At 45.4% G+C, this 8,515-nt stretch overlaps 1 pseudogene; it reads right to left on the bottom strand.

The window, feature by feature from the left end:
• Window positions 1-2,613: 2,613 nt before the first annotated feature.
• LOC132869110 (uncharacterized protein K02A2.6-like) lies at window positions 2,614-4,449 on the bottom strand (annotated as a pseudogene).
• Between the last annotated feature and the right edge of the window lie 4,066 nt (window positions 4,450-8,515).

Raw genomic sequence — 8,515 nt, 5'->3', positions numbered from 1 at the left:
GGAAAGCGGAACCTTCCTCAGGGCTTTGTTTCTTTCCGGGCTGTAAAATGGCGTCCTGTTGGCGGTTCAGTGGCCTCCAGAGGGCGCAGGGAGCCCAGGCCACAGCCCTGTGTAGGGCACTAATCTAGGGGGAGTGAGGAGTTGGGGACACAGCCCTGTTTCAGCTGCTGTTCGGCTCAGTTCACTGATTCTCATCCTTCAACAGCAGCCTCTCAGCTCTCTTTATTCTTTATTCAGTTTAGTGACTTATCAATCCAGGCACTCAGAAAAATCATTACTGTACTGAATCTAATATTAGATATAATTATGTGTGAAATGGTGCACTAAAACACATTACACACATTTATATACTATAATATTTAACTTCTTTGTCCAATTTATACACGAAATGGAGACTTACATCATCACAATCTGCAGTTAGAGAAAAAAAAACAACCCAGTTTTATTTACACTGTATTAATATTTTTGCAGAGTGTAATTACTGTAAATACACCAAACACTGAGGTTTATTTAATTATGGGATTATTATTATTATCTAAATTTGCTTTTAAAAAATAAACAGTGCAATACTTATAAATGAACAAACAGGTTGTTTACAATCAAAATAAAAATAAATGTAAATAAATAAAAAGCACTTCACTGCAATACAGTGTAGTTTAATTGAAATTAAATCCTGTAAGTATTCTTTCTATCAGAGAATGAAATTTTTATTTTGAAAATGTTTTATTAACACGGTGGTGTAGTGGTTAGCGCTGTCGCCTCACAGCAAGAAGGTCCTGGGTTCGAGCCCCGGGGCCAGCAAGGGCCTTTCTGTGCGGAGTTTGCATGTTCTCCCCGTGTCCGCGTGGGTTTCCTCCGGGTGCTCCGGTTTCCCCCACAGTCCAAAGACATGCAGGTTAGGTTAACTGGTGACTCTAAATTGAGCGTAGGTGTGAATGTGAGTGTGAATGGTTGTCTGTGTCTATGTGTCAGCCCTGTGATGACCTGGCGACTTGTCCAGGGTGAACCCCGCCTTTCGCCCGTAGTCAGCTGGGATAGGATCCAGCTCGCCTGCGACCCTGTAGAAGGATAAAGCGGCTAGAGATAATGAGATGAGATGTTTTATTAAATGTTTGTGAAGTGTTATTTCCTAAACGTGGGTTTGTTTTTCTTTCTGTGGTCTACGGCCTCCATCTTGGTTCCTCTGCCTTTGATGAGGATTTCCTCTTACAGTCCAGGATGTTCTCAGAAAAGTCACCGCTGTTGGCCTGTTCTGCAGAATTCTGACTGATGAGACCACCAACAAACAAACAAACAAACACACACACACACACACACACACATCACTGTTATGTACTGACCTTAAGTTTAAACCAATAATAAGGAGACCGACATGGAGTGTGGTTTCTGTTCATTAACTGAAGACTGAACTGGATGGTACACAGGAAATCAGCCCAGGGGGCGTCGGAGGGGTTACGGTAGCCTAATAGGGCCAAACTTAAATAACATGACACCCCGGCTCAATACCTAACATTTCCTCCCCCCTTATTCTGTAAGACTAACCCAAATGTCCACTGAAGATAACATAACACTTATAATGTATAACATAATACAACATAACATTCAAAAAGGATATGACGTTTCTTCAGCGAGGATTACAAGTCCAAGCGGTCTGGAGGCCGCCGCTCGCGAGTGGGGTACCGGCGAGGATGGTGATTCACCGGAGACGGCGGCGGCGCTGGTTCCGCCGTCGATGGAGCCTGGGGGACCTGGTCTGCAGCGTCGTCCTCCTGAAGTGTGGCTGGCAGGTTTTCGGAGGCAGCCAGGCCCTCCAATGTCTTTGCCTGGCCTGCGATGTCAAGTGCCGGTGAGCCAACCAGCTCCGTGGAGGGGCCTTTGCTGGCCAACAGCTGGTCAGTATGACGATGCCACACTGCATCTTTGCAGGTGTGGACTTGGTATGACAGCAGACCAGTGATAGCAACTATCTCCGCTGGCACCCACTTGGGACCCCCTAGGTAATTGCGAGCTAGAACAGGGTCTCCTAAGTGGAAAGACCGTGGCATGACTCTGTTCTTCCTGACTGCTCAGCACGATTTGGCTCCTCGCCGGAGGACGTATGCAGTCCAGTTTGGTGCGCAGCGCTCTTTTCAGGAGGAGTTCAGCGGGGGACGCCTTAGTGGTGCTGTGTGGCGTGTTTCGGTAAGTCAGCAGGAAGCTGTGGAGTCGCTGATGAAGGGAGCCTTGGGACACTGATGCCTTTAGACTGTGCTTTAAAGTTTGCACAAATCTCTCAGCCAGACCATTGGTGGACGGGTGGTAAGGTGCTGACCTGATGTGTTGAATTCCATTCATTCTGAGGAAAGCCTCCATCTCTTCGGAGACAAACTGGGGTCCGTTGTCACTCACCAGCTGTTCCGGTATTCCATACCGGCTGAACATTTTCTCCAGTCTCTCGATGGTTTTCCTGGTAGTTGTAGACCTCATGATGGCCACGTCTGGCCATTTGCTGTGCGCGTCTACAACCACCAGGAACATTCTCTCCTCGAATGGTCCAGCAAAGTCTATATGTATGCGCTGCCAGGGCTCAGCTGGCCATTCCCATGGGTGGACTGCAGCTGGTTGTGGTGCATTTCACACAGTCTGGCAGGTGGTGCAACGGGCCACATTTTCCTCAATGCTCTTGTCTAACCCCGGCCACCAGAAGTAGCTGCGGGCCAGCTCCTTCATGCACACTGTGCTACAGTGCCCAACGTGGAGCTGTTTCAGCATGGGGCTCCGCAGAGAAGGGGGTATGATTACCCTTCTGTCCCACAGCAGACACCCTGACTGTACAGAGAGTTCCTGTTGTCTGACCAGGTATGGCTTGGTGTCCGGTGAGTCAGAAATTTTTCTACCTTTTATGATGGTATCCATCACGGCAGATAACACCGGATCGTTCCGGGTGGCATGTCTCACTTGTTTTGCGGTGACAGGGGTGTCGTCCACTTGCTGGAAGTAGATGATGTCAGTGTGTCGGGTCACTGGCCTTGCCACAGGGAGCGGGAGGTGGGACAGGCCATCTGCGTTACCATGTAGTTCAGATCAGCGGTACTTGATGTCGTAGTTATGGCCTGACAACAGCAGGGCCCATCTCCGCATTCTGCTTGCGGCCAGCGGTGGAATGCCCGTGTGTGGTCCCAGTAAGGCTGTTAGCGGTTTATGATCAGTCAGAAGCGTGAATCTCCTTCCGAACAGATACTGATGGAATTTCCTAATTCCGAACACGATGCTCAGAGCCTCCCGCTCAATCTGTGTGTAGTTACATTCAGCTTTGTTGAGGGTCTTCGAAGCGAAAGCAATGGGTTTGTCCATGCCGTCCGGCATAATGTGTGAGACAACTGCGCCAACCCCATAGGGGGAAGCGTCACAGGCTAACTGAAGTGGCAATGCCGGGTCAAAATGGGTCAGCACATCAGAGTTCAGAAGGGCGTTCTTGGAGCTGGTAAAAGCCATTTGGCAAGTCTCTGACCACTCCCATTTCCTTCCTTGCATCAGTAATTCATGGAGCGGTTTCAATAAGGTGGAGATATTTGGAATGAATCGGCCATAATAGTTCAGGAGCCCAAGATATGCGCGTAACTGGTTTACGTTTTGTGACGCTGGGGCTTCCAAGATGGCCCTGGTCTTGGAGGGGGCCTTGTGTAGACCCATGCCATCGATCACATGGCCCAGGTATTCGATGGAGGGCTGGAAAAACTCACATTTTTCCTTGCAAACTTTCAGTCCATATTCCCTCAGCCTCTGTAGTGTCATGTCCAAGTTGTGGAGGTGGTCGGCGTCATCCCTCCCAGTGATGAGGATATCGTCCAAGTAGCACTGTACCCCTGGTAGCCCAGCCAGAATCTGATCCATGGCCTTTTGAAAGAGTGCGGGGGCTGACGTGATTCCAAAAGCCAAGCGGCAGTACCGAAAAAGGCCCTTATGCGTGCTGACTGTCAGTAGCTCTTTGGACTCGGGGTCCACTGGCATCTGCAGATAGGCCTGGTTCAAGTCAATTTTGCTGAATTGTTTGCCGTTTGCTAGACTGGCGAACAGGTCGTCGATGAGGGGCAGGGGGTAGTGTTCATTTTGCAAGGTTGGGTTAACGGTCACCTTGAAATCGCTGCAAATTTGGAGGCTTCCATTTTTCTTAAGGACAGGCACGATTGGGGTAGCCCAGTCACTGACAGGCACTGATTCGAGCACCCTGCTATTCACCAGATTGTCCAGCTCCTTTTCAACTTTTGGTCGCAGTGCGTATGGGACCGGCCGTGCTTTAATGAATCGGGGGTTGCTCCCTGGTTTCAGGGTCAGCTTTGCAGTGATACCCTTCATGTGCCCTAGTCCTTCTGTGAAGAGTTCACCGTGTTTCTTTAATACAGCTTCTAGGGCTGTCTCTCCCTGGCTCAACATGTGGACGGAAGGCCAGTCAATCCGCACTTTATCCATCCATGATCGGCCTAGCAGGGATGGGTAATTGCCTCAAACAACGTATAAGGGCAGCTTTACACATTGTCCATTTAGCTCCACTTTGACCTTGACCAAGCCCTTGACAGCCACTGTCTCCCCTGTATAGGTCTTCAGCACCACCCGTGCTGGTTGGATTGGCAAGTGGTGTAAGTGTTTTTGATACACCGTCTCTGAAACAAGTGACACTGCTGCCCCGGTGTCAATTTCCATCCGCACTGGTTTGCCCTCCAGCAAGGGTGTCGTCCAGTAGCTGTCAGACCCACCAGCCAGCGAAAGAATGTGAAGGGGCAACTCGTCATCAGTGGATTCACTGGCACTAGCTTCTTTTTCCATCACATGCACCGTTTTCTTATGTGAAGCAGCTTTCTTTTGTTTGTTAGTGTTTTTCTGCATTGACCGAGTTCCCTTTTTCTTACTACAACAGGCTTTTTCAATGTGACCTTTATTTCCACAGGCATGGCACTCCAATTCTTTACACCAGCACTGTGCTGCCGGATGGCCTTGTTGGCCACAGCAATAACATGGCCTTGTTGTCGAGCTGTCCTCTGTACTAGCTACCTTCAACACCTTAGCCGTGGCTGCACTCAACTGCTGTGCCTCCTTTGCAGCCATTTCCATTGACACACTATTTCAATTGCTCTGGTCAGAGTTAATTTGTCCTCAGTTAGCAGTTTTCTCTGAGTGGCCTCGTTGCGAAGTCCACAGACCAACCGGTCACGAATGGCATCATTCAGCGAGTCCTCTTTAAATTCAGTGTTCCGCTAACTTCCTGAGCGCAGCAACGAACATAGTCACGCTCTCCCCCTCCTCCTGATTACGTTTATAAAATCGGAACCATTCAGCAATCATTAAGGTCTTAGGCGAGAAATGTGCAGTTAGTGTTTTAACAATTTCGTCATATGTGAACTCCCCTGGCTTCTTGGGCTGTGCCAGTGCTCGGAACAGATTGAAAGTCTTTGCGCCCATTACTGTTAGGAATGCAGCTACCTTTTTCTCCGCGCTGATTCCGTTGGCCAAGACGAAGAATTCAAAACGCTCTGTATACGCACTCCATTGCTCCACAGTGCTAGGGCGTAATTTTGGGTAGGGACGCTAGGGACGTGTCCCTACCAGTATTCAGCCACTACTGTGTAATCACGATCAATAAAACCGATGTCCCAACCTGAGCAATGATTATATGGCACACAAAGGGTTAAATGTATGACACTGCTAATAATCCCCCCACTAACGTAGATATACATTCTCTGATTAGCTACCTGTTTCTCGCTAACTTACATGGTTGGCTATCCCAGTTGTCACTCCATCTGCTGTAAAAGCAGCACACTTCCCACAGCAGCCATGACTACCCGCCCATCAACCCCCCATATCTCACATGTACACACCTGACCTACCCCATGCACCCCCCCACTCTCCGTCAGCCTACAAATTGAGCTGGACTTCGATGTCCATGCATGCTTGCCCTACGACTCGCATGCTGACTTGAGTATCATGGATGACGGCCCCCCTCCCCAGAAACGAGACATTCGTTCATTCTTTTTCAAAGTCAAGAATGTAAGTGCAGGGTTTCCGTCGAGCTTTAAAAACTCAACAAAATCTGCGTTAACCTATAAGATCTGCATGACATGAAATTATGATTGCTAATGGGAAAAAAAAACACCTTTTGGAAGTTCTGCCTTGGATCACTTTTGTGTCCCCACCAATGTCAAAATCAAAGTTACTCCCTTGCCACAGTGTCATCAAACGGTCCAATGTTCCCCAATACACCAGCCATTGCAGAATGATTTCCCTGCGCTGTCCTTCATCCGACTGTCTGCTGTCTGGCCCTCCAGATGAACTTTCCTGTTCGATGTTGTCTTCAGGTAACCTTTCAATGCTAACTTCCCACGCTTTCGTCGCCTGATGCACCGCTCATTCGGCACTGAACTAATCGACTACGTGACTAACTTGGAAAATAAAACGTCTATTTACAAAAACGAACACTCTCAAACTTCTTCAAGGCAGCGTGAGATCAGATGCATCCTCGTCGCCAGTTGTTATGTACTGACCTTAAGTTTAAACCAATAATAAGGAGACCGACATGGAGTGTGGTTTCTGTTCATTTACTGAAGACTGAACTGGACGGTACACAGGAAATCAGCCCAGGGGGCATCGGGGGGGTTACAGTAGCCTAATAGGGCCAAACTTAAAGAACATGAGACCCCGGCTCAATACCTAACAATCACTTCATTGATAAACTGTGTAGTTCTTCTGGTTTCAGCCCCTCTGACTGTCAGCTTGTTTTTTTTTTCCTGAATGTTGGGGTTCACCCAGTCGGAAACGGTCAACTTACTTCTCGGGACCCCGCCCTCGTCTCACCCAGACGTCTGGGGGGGTTAGTCGCAAAGAAAGACAGGAACCCCAATGTAGTTCACATCTTTATTCGCAAGTTCCCCCAATTGGACAAGAATACAGAGGGTTATTATATACGAGTGTTATCTGTGTGTAAATGACATCACTGTTTGATATCTATGTGTATGTGTGCATGAATGTGTGTATGTGTGTGTCTATGGGGGGTGTGTGAGTGAATGACATCATTTTGATATCTGTGTCTGTGTGTGTGTGTGTCACATCTTAATTACATCACTGTTCTAATGGAATGTTCAGATGTATGTGTAAATCATAACATAATGACATATTTCTGATGATATGACATGATAGCAAGGTACAAACAGATTTTAAAGGTCATTGCTTACGTACACCCCTTCAGGTCAGATAGAACATAGGGCGATATGTACTTAAGATGGTGATGGAATTTTTAAACACATATGTTATAAGAAAGTAAACAAAAAATAAGAACAAACCTAAACAAAGACAGTCATAAGCAAAACATCTCATATCAAGAATATGTTCTTAACATTAGAATCATAAAGTCTTAACAATCCTAAATTATATTCTGTAATTATAAAACTAACTTAAATCACTAAATGCATCTTAGATCTAACAATTAAATCTAAATCACTGCCACAGTATATGTAATAGTCCAAAATAATAAAGGATCTTAACACTTTGTTCAGCAATAAGGCTACCATTACATCCAACATTCAATCATTTCAACTTCAGATTCAACATTAAAGACACTGGTTAACTCTAACAATCTTAAATCACAATCCTAGCTATAAACTAACTTAAATCATGGCCTTAAATCTAACTTTTAATTCCCAATACACGTTGCGCTATGCAGCTGTGGTTGTGTGATATCATCGCAGACCCTGTCGCCATCTAAACACATCTCTGATCAACAATACACATTTCATATCAAAATAAACAAAATGTTCCCAAACAATGTCCAGCCGAGACATAAGGTCATTTTAACTGAACCAAAATGAATCCTTAATTTTGTCACAAATATAAATTACTGCCTTCTTGGTCAAGAATAATACTTATATAAACCTAACACTGAAGGTGATTAAAAACAGTCTTTAACCTGCAACAGACTTTTAATACAACTGAACAGAATGTCAGTGAATTTGAAGGAACAACACATGAGTTTTATTGCCTGCAATATTTGGTTCCATGACTCAAGAAAGTAAATGATCATCATTAGAGGGAGCTGGGGTTCATACCAAAACTTCTCAAGGAACTTCACCATCTTACAAAAGCCAGTTTATTAGGCTGGCCAGTATCTTATAAAATGAAGGAAAAAAAGTTATAGCAAAATATCTTATTTTTATGCTTCAGGTCACAGGTTCTGTTTCAATTTCAATCAAAGGACAAAAATAATGCAAATTAATTCAAGATTCATTTTACCAGTGTTCTGTTATTACTCAGCTAACAAACTTGATCTTGGTATCCTTTTAAAGGGTTTTTAAAATTAAAAATCTTTCTATCCGAAATATTTCTTGTAGCATTTAAGTGTTGAACATTTTGCTTTATTTATACTTTATTTATATTATTATCTCATTTAAAAAAGTTTGGATGTTAATCTTTTTTTGCTCAACTTTAATTCTGTTTGGGGTTTAAATGGGTTACTCGCTGACTTTTAGGCGATTAAACACATTATTTATCG

The sequence above is a fragment of the Neoarius graeffei genome, chromosome 20 (assembly GCF_027579695.1).
Source record: "Neoarius graeffei isolate fNeoGra1 chromosome 20, fNeoGra1.pri, whole genome shotgun sequence".
Classification (NCBI taxonomy): domain Eukaryota; kingdom Metazoa; phylum Chordata; class Actinopteri; order Siluriformes; family Ariidae; genus Neoarius; species Neoarius graeffei.
The sequence above is the reverse complement of the archived record's forward strand: the minus strand, read 5'-3'. Positions and strand labels throughout refer to the sequence as shown.